We start from the raw sequence: 12418 nt of genomic DNA on the forward strand, positions 1-12418 counted from the left end.
AAAAAAAAAAAAAAAAAGAAAAGGACCTTAAAGGACTCAGAAAAAAGAGAAAGATATATTCAGAAGATAAACCTTTATCATCGGAGTCCTTGTCAGAATCAGAGTATATTGAGGAGGGACGAGCAAAAAAGATGAAAAGCAGTGAAGAACAAGAAAAAGCAACAGGAAAAAAAAAAAAAGAAAGAAAGAAAGAAAAAGAAGCATAAGAAACACAGTAGGAAGAAGAAAAAGAAGACTGCTAGTTCAAGTCCTGACTCACTATAACATTAAGAAAAATCAGGATTCCCTTATAAAGAAAGCACAATGTCTGAGGAAATTGCAACTGTGAAAACTACAACATATTTACTAAAATGCATGAATTTTCTTGTTTTTAGAATTTTTCCTGGACTATTCAGTAGCCACTCAGATGCCACTGTGTGAAAGGGCCATAAATGTCGCCTGCTGCTTGAACATCTATTTTTTTCTCTTCCAGCGCTTGATAACTCTGGGAGATAATACACTGCAGTCGTACTAGTGGTTAAGATATTTGGGAATAAAATCAATACTTTTGACTAGAAGTGTCTAAGGATAAACCAACCGAAATTGAATCTGGATACATCTTTAAGACGTGATCAGAAATGACCAGATGACTCTAGTTAAAATTTTTGAAGGAGGGATTACATTAATATTTCAAAACCCTTATTCTGTAAATAAGTGTATTTTAATTTTTTCCCCTTATATACTTTTATTTACCTGGGGAAGGAGGTTGGAGGGGGTGGTTTGCTATCTCTTTAGCTAGCAGAATAGTGTGCCTTTGATCCTCACACATCTGTATTGTGGACACAGCAGCCATGCTTCATGGGGAGGTCAAAGCTGGCTACCAGCAGTCTTGCCCTTTACTGAGCTTAGTGTCATCCTTGGATGCTGCCATATGCTGCTTTGAGTGAACTAGAGAAACAGCCATTTGCGGCATGAGAAAGTCCCAAAAGCTCTGGGATTTACCTCCACTTCAATAATCATGAATATTTTTTAGCATTAGAATGTGTTATGCCATTTGAAATAATTTTGATTACACTTTGGCTTGGGAAAGGAATTATTTTAAATAGACACTGGTACTTTTTGAACTTGATAGCTAAGGATTCTAAAATGCATATTTTATACTAAGTTTTAACCAGTCAGGAAAATTTTATGTAACCAGTGATAGTTTATTTTTTGTATGAATTTTGTTTAGGCTGCAATGTTTAGCTTTTGTTAACTCCTCACTCTTGCTGTCTTAAGTTCATTACTATGTTTAACAATCTACTCGCCAAGATATTTAGCATGTAAAATGCAGGGTTTTGATTTAAAAAAAAAAAAAAAAACAGCTTCATATTGAAGCTGAGACTTACCATAAACAAGTTGAGTGACAAAAAAAAAAGAAAAGAAAGAAATACAAATATCTGCCATCCAAATGAATACCTAAGTAGACAGCAATAAATGGCCACTTCTGGGATTAATTTGGGCTAGTAAAAGTATTCCTAGAAACACAGGATAAGTCCTCACACTTACTTAGGAACTGTGTCTGACAAGTAAACTGAATGTACGCCGGTAAAACATGGCGATTTGCGACCTATGTTTAGGGGCTTCTGGTGGAGCCAGAATTAGTCTGAACAGAAGGCACTTCAGACTTTCCAAACCCTGTTTCAACGAGAACATCTCTGTTCTTCTAGTTTTTGTTTTAGTTTGGCTTGGTTGGAGTTTTATCAAAAATGTTATTTGAAAAGAATCTTTTTTTGGAAAAATTGATCTAGTCCAATACACAGTGAATAGTTCAGTGAAATCTTAACTTTACCTCCGCCCGTCCTATATGTGACTTTCATCTCAATACCAGAAGCCCTGCTAAGTGGAATCCATAATCATAACATGGCCATGGAGGAACAGCATAGGATCTTCACAAAAACGTGCTAACGAAAAGTATGTCCCTTTGTTTCTTTCCTTTCAGTTTTTGTTTTTAAGACTTTAGCCACAAATTATCAAATCAGTCAACAAATATGCAGCTCATGCTTGGAGTAAAAGGGATTTATCTTCTTAAATCCTACATATGTAGGATTTAACAATAAGCAGAGTGGAGCTGGCAGTTGCTCCAGAAAAACTCATCCATTTTTGGGAGTTTTTGGGAGCAGTCATGGAAGCCATGGAAGCTTCTGATTGTGGTTCTGCCCCTCCTTTATCTTGAGCTCTCCAAGGTTCTGATCTGCTTCTCAACCAACAACCAACTTTGCTGTTAGCCATGTGTACGCACACGTATGTGTGTGTGGGGGTGTGTGTGTGTCTGTCTGTCTGTCCTTCTAAAACAGCTATATATATATATATATATTTTTTTTTTTTTTTGACTTGCAGGATAAAATCAATCAGACCATTCCCTGGCTTACAATCAATAAAATCTTCTAGCTACTTGTGGTAATGTGATCCTGATTCTCATGTCAATACAGAACATGACAGTTATATATTCTTGAGGACGACATATGTCTTGGGCAAAATGCACAAATACCTTTGTAGCTGAAAAACCACTTTCCCACAAAAGTTTGTGATAGGACTGGTAAGACTCATAATGGAGAAAAAGCGAAATAGGAAATTGTAAGTCTGAACTTTTCAAAACGTCATTCAGTAGGCAGCCTCACTCAGTTGCTAGGTAAGCCAGACTTCCAATTAACAGGAATTCTAGGGCATGTTCAAATATCTATCAAGAGATGATCTACTGGTGGAATCTTACAAAAATTTATCATCTCAATTTTGTGCCAGGGTGTCAGAATCTTTCGAGGTGGCATACTTTACATGTCTAGTTTCCTCCATAGGCAAGTAGGCTTTAAACCTAAAACATGTAAAAGTATCCCAAAATGATACCTATGGCTCCATTGATAAAATTCAAAAGCCTGTAATGTCCCTTCTTGCCCATCAGAAATTGCTATATAGATTACCTTTCAGTTCCTCTTAAAAGAAAGTGACCAGTATGCAGCCCCACTCCATCTTGAATTTCCACTTCAAATGAGTCTCTAGGATCACCCAGCTTATTTCCAACTTGTGTTTCTTTCTTAAGAATTGGGGATGGATAAATGGGAGGAAACAAAGGTGGGAGAGAAGTGGAGAGGAAAGAAATTTTAAACCACATCTCTTGATCCAATCTTCTTCATTTATTAAGAGAAAGAAAGTAGGCAGATTCCTTTCTATCTTGGAAACTCCCTCAAATGGGACAGGAATGAAAAGAATACCCAAAGGAAAAGAATCTTAATTAGCCATTCTTCTAACTGTAAATACTTAGAGAATAAAAATAATGTATTTTCCAAAACACATATTAGAGAACTAAGGCCAAGAACTAAGGCCAATAAAATTATTGAATATAAGCACCGTGAAGAGTACTAGAATAACTAATAACTAAATCTACTCTCTTTCTTCCACAGGTTTTGTCTTTATCCTCACAATTGTAAGGTAATATCTTTTAAATACAAAATCAAATCTATTTGGGGCCAAAATGCTCAAGTTTTAAACCAGTGGTTTCTCAAAAATATATGAATTAATATTATTAGGACAAAATGTCAATGTAGGCTAAAATTTGATTTATGAATCCTAAACATTAAAACTATTTTTGTGGCCCTAGGTTGGCTGTGGCTCTGAAATGAATGTCACCATTTACCTTAGCTATTGATGCCACACACCTTCTCAATTAATGCTACTCAGAGCCAGAGAATGAAAGGCAATGGCAGAAAGGGAATTAGCAAATATGATTTCTAACTTAATTCAAATTGTTTTTCCTGGGGATGTATTTAAATTTTCCAGGTTGCTCGAATATCATCCAGGGATGTGATTTTGAAGGAGACAGCTTGTTACTGTTTTTCCTGGCTGTACTACAAGAAACAACAGTGTGAGCTTATTTTAAGTTAATGTGTGCTTCTGTGTTTCTTTACAAGAAATTAACTGCAATCATTTAGTTAAAGCAAACACTTTGTTAATGTTACACTTTTCATCAGAAAATGTCTTCAGGAATCTTTCAAACTTAGAAAGTTAAGAATCCAAATTCCGTCCAAAGATTTTAAACTTGGAGCAAATTATTTAAATCACAATGAAAGATCTTTTAAGCTTAGTGACCCTCTGCTGGCACTGAATATTTTATAGCCATAGGGGACCCCTTTCCATTCTCCCAAATCAAGATAGTAACTTTTTTCCTGTCTCAGACGGCACCAGACCCCATAGTAGATTCTTCTTTCCTTCTGACTATGATAATCACAAAGAAACCCACAGGAATGGGCGGTATGGAACAAGAAGAGCAAACAGCTTCAACCAAGTTGTTATTTACAACTGGAGAAACATCTGCAGGCTCTGGCACCTGGTTGCAGACCTCTGCCCTAGATGACTCCCCTAGTGAGACTAGGCCCCTGGACTATAAGGATTTATATTATGTAACTGTTTCTCCTCACCTTAGCTGAGCTCCCTGGACTTTAGACCTGCAATATTTGCCAGACCCTCTTCCTCTTAGTCAAAATCCCAGTTACAGGCTTTCCTGGCCAGTGGTCTTAAAACCACCAATGTCCTAGTAACACGACTCATGTGTAAATGGGCAGATAAAACTCCAAATGAAAAGGAGACTACCCCAGGCTCTTCAGGTTGTAACAGCCACAAGCAGCTATAAGAGCAAGAAAGAAAAAGCAAAGCAAAATAGACACTCAACTGAAGGAAAGCATATCCACAAAGCACAGCACATGGGATATTAAAGAGCTTTCAATGTCTTTACTCTTCCCCCTAAAAGCTCTATCTCTTATCCCCAGATCCATATAATATCCTTAGCCTAAACCTACATTTAGTAAACATCCATTGTTTCATGTCCAACATCCATTCCCCTCTTGCTGATAACATCAACCCAAATTTTGTTGGGGAGACTTCCCTTCCCCATTCTCAGGCATGAGTTTTGAGTGAGAACCTCCAGTTCTCTATAAGCTCTATAGGTCCTCACTATCTAACCCCATCAACACTGCCTATGCACTTAGCTCAATGTTTGCTTCAGCCATTGGACACATAACCAGTCAAACCCAATGAGATAAATAAAGACATCAGCTGGGACTGCTGAGAAATAAAGGCTTACTTTCTTCCTATAATAGGATAATATAAAGTCTGAATTGGAGTAACAATTTTTTATTTATAAGGGAAAAGACTTGTGAACCTGCACAGATATGATGGAGACTAAAAGTTAACACAATGGGAGGCAGAGCAGAGAAGAGAAGAAATGGGAAGAAACCAGGTCCTTAAATGACATTATTTCAGCCACTGGACCAAGCTTTGTCTGATGCTCAATTCTGGACTGTTGAGTTCTCTAAGCCAATTAATTCTCTTTATAGTTAAAGCCAGTTTGAATCAGGTTTCTGTCACTTAAAAAAAATGGAAAAAAAGAAAAGTAAGAAAATAAAAGAGTGCTGACACACCACAATACCATTATCACCATTTTATCTCTTTAGGGGAAAGATCAGAGGAAGAGGCACATGAGCTCTTACCAGGCCATATAACTATTCAAGAGCACTTCAACCAAAAGTATGGATTTGGTGTGGGTTTTCTGCCAGAAACAAAAGTTGAGTAGCTTCCTACATTTATCTGCAGAAAAATCTACATAGAGAATTAATCTATTTTTACTAACCCAACAATGATTATAATGATTTTTCTTAAGGAAAAAATAAATAATAAGGAAATGAGGAAAAACAGACACTATATTTTTGTATATTACAACTCATTCAATAAATTCAAGTTAAAATGGATCTGAAATAGGTATCTGAGATGTTCCCCATCCTACAGCTTTTCAAACACCAATAGGGTATTTGATTCAGTGGGTAATCAAGTGAAACTTATAAAAAAAGCCAACAGTCCCATTGAAGGACGTAAAGGAGAAAAATGAACAACTGTTCCAGACTAAATAAGGACCCTTTGATTACTGACATGTGTCTTTGATTACTGACATGCACACAATGAGCAGTACCCCAGCCCTTCTTTAGCACTGAGCTTAGACAGGAGGCCTTCGCTGGCTTCACGGTCCCTTAAACAGGAGATATTTTTACCTTTCCTCCACTTGACTGGAAATATTCAGCATGTACAAGCTGTCCTGTGGTATCATATGAATGCTGGCTCCATGCCACACTGGAAATGTGTGCCTCTGGCCAGTAAACCTTTACATCTTTTGTACACATCCTCTCTCCAGGAGACTTAAAATGGGTCCCCAGAAGGCAGCCATGGTGACTGCCTTCAAACCATTTATCAACTTAGCAAAACACAACGATTATTGTTTCATCAACTGTCACTTCCTTAAACTACTGCCATCCGTCTCTAGCCCCTAAACCCATTCCTCACCAGTTCTTTCAAAATTGTGGTGCTTCTCAAAGTCAACTAAATAAAAGCATCTGTTTCAAATGGTACCATCCAAACAGCCTTCCCTGGGTCTCAGGATAAATAATCATGAAGACATACTCTCTCCAACGAAGTGCTTCACAAACCTTAACAAAACCGTAACATCCCAAGCTGCCAATTTCTACTGCCATCAACTAACTCATCGTCGAACAGACTAGGTTTCTTTTTATTAATAAAGAGTATTTTACTTTTTAAAAAATCCCTTGATAGAAGGCTGTCAATATGCAATCTTCATTAACCAGGGAAGCCTGATTTTTCCCTACAAGTATATGAACCTTTCCTACCTACTACCCTAGCTTCCACACTGGCTATCATCAGAATAACTGTGGAAGCATCCTAAAAAGACAGAGTATCAGATATAACCCTCCGATACACTGATCAAGTACACCTGGGGTGAGATCTGCTCCTTGGTCCTATATAATCTTTTCACGATTTTGGAGTCAGGTTCAGGCATTCAGATAGCAGACAAAACCCAGAACACTTAATTATTTTTCCAGTGAATTTTCTCATTGTGATTAAAGGCCCAAATAATTTCATATAAACTCGCTAGACCTTCACATAATCCATTGACTAAATGATGGTTAAAAGCTCCACTCACTAGAGCTTTCTACTAGTTGCCCCATATGTATTCCCAGGAAGTTACAGATTGTGTCTCCAGACCTCTGGTCTATTTCTAACAATGATTACCCCTGGAATCCAGAGCTGCCCATATGCAGGGCGGAAAAACATCTTCAACCATGGAGAGCCAACATCACTCTTGCTCATTTCTGCTTCTCCTATAGTACTGAATTTTACTAAATTTGATCCTTTCATCTGCCTAGATCTGTAATATCATCCAGGCTCCCCCCTGAGATCCCATCGCCCCTGATTTAATGTCACTTGTGCCCTAGGGGGGAAAGTGCCAAATAGCTTACTCAATGGTGTGATCATTCTCAAATTGGACATATTTATTTGTGTTTAATTTTAAATCATCATCTTTTCTCTCAAATGTTTTTGTGATGGTTTCATTAAGATTAAGGAATTATGGAGCATTTGTAAATTGACCGCCTCAGCCTGCAGACATGCTTTCTTTGACCCACACAAATTTTTATTTGAAAATCTTTAAACAAAGCATACACACTTCAGCAGGTCACAATCCTCACCAATTCCAACTGTTTTATACCTACTTTTTCATTCATTTGTGTTACCTGGGTACACTTGACTGGCTCCTGCAGACATTTGAGTTGGTAGCCCCTGCTACAAATAAGATTATTGAGATTTTGGGGCATTTCCTAAAAGGACTGTTTATTTCCTCTCATGGTCTCTTCATTTATGGAAGATGTATCAGGTGTTTATTGGTGTCATGTAAGCAAAAGAATAGCTGAAGTTTCTCAGTCATTGAAAATTAAAGATAAAAAGAAACCTCTCCTATTCATTGCACCCACTAACGTTCATAAGAAATCGCTGAATGTCTAGGTAATATAGTTACTTCATATCACTCGCCTTCTATGAGATTATAAAGTATGGGAGAACAGGAACAGTATCTTACTCATCTCTATGTAAATACTGTGTTAGACATTATGGGTTATTCAAAGTGGGCACTCAAACTATTTTTCAAGTGAATGATCACCACTATTCAACTCATTATAAACAAAATTAGGTATATTAAAGATCCAAAACATTTTCCAGGGTCAATAAAGATACTGGCTACTGGGAGCCAAGTTAATCTGTGGTTATTAGCAGAAGTAGACAAAAGAAAATTGGAGAGCAATTCTGAAAATACAATATGCAATATGACTAATTACAGTCATCAATCACAAAGTTTGAACAATCTGAAAAATAGTATCTTAAAAGCCTGTCTCTTATACACATCTAGATGTGTATAAGAGACAGGCTACGAAGCATCTGCCTCTATGTAGCTAATTCTTTTAATCTTGGAGCTCTAACAAGGAAATAGAGAGTATACTGTGCCAGGATCACTATCTTCTCCAGCCAAAAGCATTATGTCTTGGAGCCAATTTCCTCTTGGTAAATTTTGATCAAATTCCTTCCATTTGCAGCTTCCTTAGTACTGGTAATGGCTGCACATGTCACAAGTTGATATATATGTATATGTGTTTAACAATATACATTATAAATTTAATAATATGTACACCTGTGCACATGAGTAAATACAAGTCTATGTATGCAGCCACACATATATATGCATCCATAGTGGTTCCTGTCTCTTTATGTGATTCTTTGTGACTACCATCCAGGCTTTCTTAATCCAGTGAAAATCCTCCGGTAACAAACATTACTTTGGAACTCTGCATTAATCAACTCTGCTATACTGCTACAATATAATGATAATTAAGGTTAATAATAATTCTGATGCTATAAAGTCTCTTAAATGCTTCCAAACAATCAAAAATAAAGATCAAATTATGTTCTACTTTTAGTGTGAGGGGTATTTTATTTTAAAAATCAATTATTTTAAAAGAACTGGTGGTCCATATATAGCTTATATAGTATATTTTTATGAGTCTGAATATTGAATTAATCAGTATACCTTATTTCCCCACTATTCTCAATACAGAAGAATTTCTGTAATTTTTATATATGACACCTAACATTAATATGCACATATTAAATATATCATATACAGGGGTGACAGATTAACCAGATCACCATATTTTTCAACTACAATGTGTAGTTCCTTAATCCTTCAAGTGCTAAACTAAACTGTTAACTCTCTAGTTGCTCCTATTATTGTTCAAAATAAAGCATATTTAGTATAATTCACCTTACTTGATGAACAAGGGTCATTCTTGTAAGAACAAATAGCCACTTTTTAAAAAGAGTGATATAATTAGGGACGTTTTTGGTGAATAGGCTACCTGTCCTTAAAATAAATGACACCAGGATACTGTACCTTTACAATCCTTGTTGCTTTTGATGGTTCTTTTCTACTTGCTATACACATATTTGTCTCATTTTGCTATAACTAATGTCATTGCAAATTCTAATCTACAGTCAAGCATTATACACAATTATCTAAATAAAATCTAAAGATGCCTCTATATGTCATGTATAAAATAAAGCACATAGTCTTTATTTCAGCTATTTCACAAAATTTAGAAACCAGGATGGTAGGGGAAACCAGGGTTACTTTTGGTTTGTGACTATGTACCAAGTAATTTAAGGTGCAAGAAATTTGGGACATAGATCCAACTATCAATTTATACGAACTGCAGAGGAACAAAGGAACATGTTAAACTATACCACAGAGATACAATCAGCACAATCTAGTCTGTGGTAATTTTCTAGGACAAATGGCCCTGTTTCTGCAGCTATAAATTGCAAAAAAGGGAAAAAAAAAGATGGAGAAAACCAGTAAGTTAAAAAAGACTTGATATAACAATTAATCGCAATGCATAGATCTTAATTCAAACAATTAGAAATTTGAACAGTGACTGGTTATTTGATGACGCTAGGGAATTACTGTCAATTTGTTCAGATAAGATAATGATATTTTGGTTATGCTTTTTAAAAGATTTATCTTTTTGAGTATTATACTGAAATATTTACAGATGAAATGTCATAATATGTGGGGTTTCCTTCAAACTACGATGCTAGGGAGTAAGTGAATAGGAGTATAGATGAAACAAGATTATGGCATGGCAATTATTGAAATGAGATCCATGGGGATTCATTATACAATACTCCAAAATAGAAAGCTTTTCAAATAAGGGAATTCTACAGTTGTAATTAATTTTGTTGTTTTCATTTCTGAAAATGATACCTAAGAATTATGATTGGATTTCTAAAATGGCTAGTTACAAATTTATAGCCATGACATGATGCTAAAAGTTAAAGAAGGTATGCAATTAATCTTAATTGTTTAATCTGGCTTAAAATTTTATCAGTTTTCAAAACTTCCTTAGTCCTTTATTCTAAATGTTATAAACATTTTAAAATGCATTGTTTCCTTGACAAAGAAAAATTTAACAGGGCATGTTGCAAAATAGCACAAAAATTTTTATCTCAAATTTAATACTTATAAATTTAAAAGTCCAAAAAATACTAATAAAACTAAAGAAATGGACTTAAAGCTCTCTTCAAGAAGTCAAAATCCTTAGATTAACAGACAGTATTTCAATTATTTATGTTTAGTATGAAAACGTTGACAATTACTATTACAGATTTTCTAATTCAGTAAAACACAACTAAGGTTGTCTATGATGTATTCACTATGAACTAGACAAGATACATACATAACATAAATCTATAGCTAATTCCAGAATTATTTCTATTCAGTTCTATTCATATAGCAATAAAAACATATGAACTCAAAAGTTTGAAATAGTTATCTTTTCCTGACTTGAAAATGCTTTTAATTTAATCTGTATAGATTTACTGATTTTGGAGTAGAAACTAGATAGTAGTTGAAAGTAAAATAAATGGTTAACTAATACATTAAGTTAGTTTTACATTAAAGTCAAATCTCATTGAGACACATTTTGCTTTTTAAAAATAATTCCCAGAGGTGCTAACTAGGCTAAAGTTCATGTTAACCTTGGAAACATCTTCAAATTACTAAAATAAACAAGTCTTTTAAAAATGTATCTTTAACCCAGGCACAGAAGCGTGGTCCCAGGTACTCAGGAGGCTGAAGTGGGATCACCTAAGCCCAGGAAGCCAAGGCAGCAGCGGGCTGTGATTGTGCCACCGCACCTCCAGCCTAGGCAACAGAGTGAGACTCCATCTCTTAACAACAAAAAAAGTATCTTTAAACACACAAATTATATATAATTGTTATGTCAATTAGTGTTCGTGCAAATTAATTTTTTAACCTCCTAAAGAACCACCCCCCTTTGATTTTAAAAAGTGACTGATAACCTCTAGTAAACTATTTTAGATACTTTAAGTAAATAGCTGTCCTTCTTTTAAAAATTCTATAATAATCCAGACTTTACTTTTCAATCTGGCTTCTTCATAAATGTTCTTGAAACATATTCAAGAAACTGTGTTCAATGTGTTGAATGTTTTGTTGATAATAATGTTGTACTTCTATTTTTATAATCCTACCTACTTAAAAACATTCTTAAAATGTATACAAGATCTACTGAGTCATTGTCAATTCAAGGCTAGAAACCATCCTGTGGTTAAAGGATTACATCAAACCAGTGTAAGGGCTGAGCTGGCGTTTTCCTTTACAGGTTTAAATAGCTTGGCTCTCCAAAGCTTGTGTGGGGGCTGCCGTTTGGCATAAAATTCTCAGCAGGATGCAGATAATTTCTCTGAAAAATGTTTTTTAATGGCTAAGGGTTTTTTTTTTTTTGCTTTTTAAAAATGTTAGAGAAAACATATATTAGAACCAGATTCAAAATTTATGAGACTCTTCCTCTGTAATGTGCCCATTCCTGTAGATAACCCAAGTACAGCAGAGCAATCCCAATCCTAAAGACTTTAGTAAGCACAAAACCTCATTTCTATATGAGTTGAAAGATAAGTACAAAAGTCAAAACCAACTGCTTCAATTACAAAGGTAAACTTACGGCTTCTTTGAAAATACATCCATGTGCCAAGTTCTCTCTGGTAATGATTATATGTTGCCCTTGGTCATTTTGGCCTCCACACCTCTGGTTTTCTTTTCATTTTTACATTCAAATATTACTGTCTTTATTCCCTAAAATGGCCTTGTGAGATAGGTACTTATCAGTTTTATCAATAAATAAATACATAGATCCAGCATAACCCACCTACAAATCAATAGAACTAAGTCTAGAATTCCGATCTGTCTCGCCTGTATTCATTTTCAATACCTGTAGTTCTCAACTCTGGCTATAACACTAGAATTGGCTTTGTTTGTTGTTTTTGAGACAGGGTCTCACTCTGTTGCTCAAGCTGGAGTGCTATGGTACAATCTCAGCTCACTGCAGCCTCAACCTTCCTGGCTCAAACAATTCTCCCACTTCAGCCTCCCAAGTAGCTGCAATTACAGGTGCACGCCACCATGCCTGGCTAATTTTTGTGTTTTTTTGTAGTGACAAGGTTT

General features: G+C 35.5%; 1 protein-coding gene and 1 pseudogene across 7 annotated transcripts in view; one reads left to right on the plus strand and one right to left on the minus strand.

Moving 5' to 3' along the window:
- Positions 1 to 678, plus strand: part of LOC105533958 — a 4033-nt pseudogene extending 3355 nt beyond the window's left edge.
- Positions 1 to 12418, minus strand: part of BRE (brain and reproductive organ-expressed (TNFRSF1A modulator)) — a 512734-nt gene that overhangs the window by 363587 nt on the left and 136729 nt on the right. The gene's annotated exons all lie outside the window — the stretch shown is intronic.

The sequence above is a fragment of the Mandrillus leucophaeus genome, unplaced genomic scaffold (assembly GCF_000951045.1).
Source record: "Mandrillus leucophaeus isolate KB7577 unplaced genomic scaffold, Mleu.le_1.0 Scaffold13, whole genome shotgun sequence".
Taxonomy (NCBI): domain Eukaryota; kingdom Metazoa; phylum Chordata; class Mammalia; order Primates; family Cercopithecidae; genus Mandrillus; species Mandrillus leucophaeus.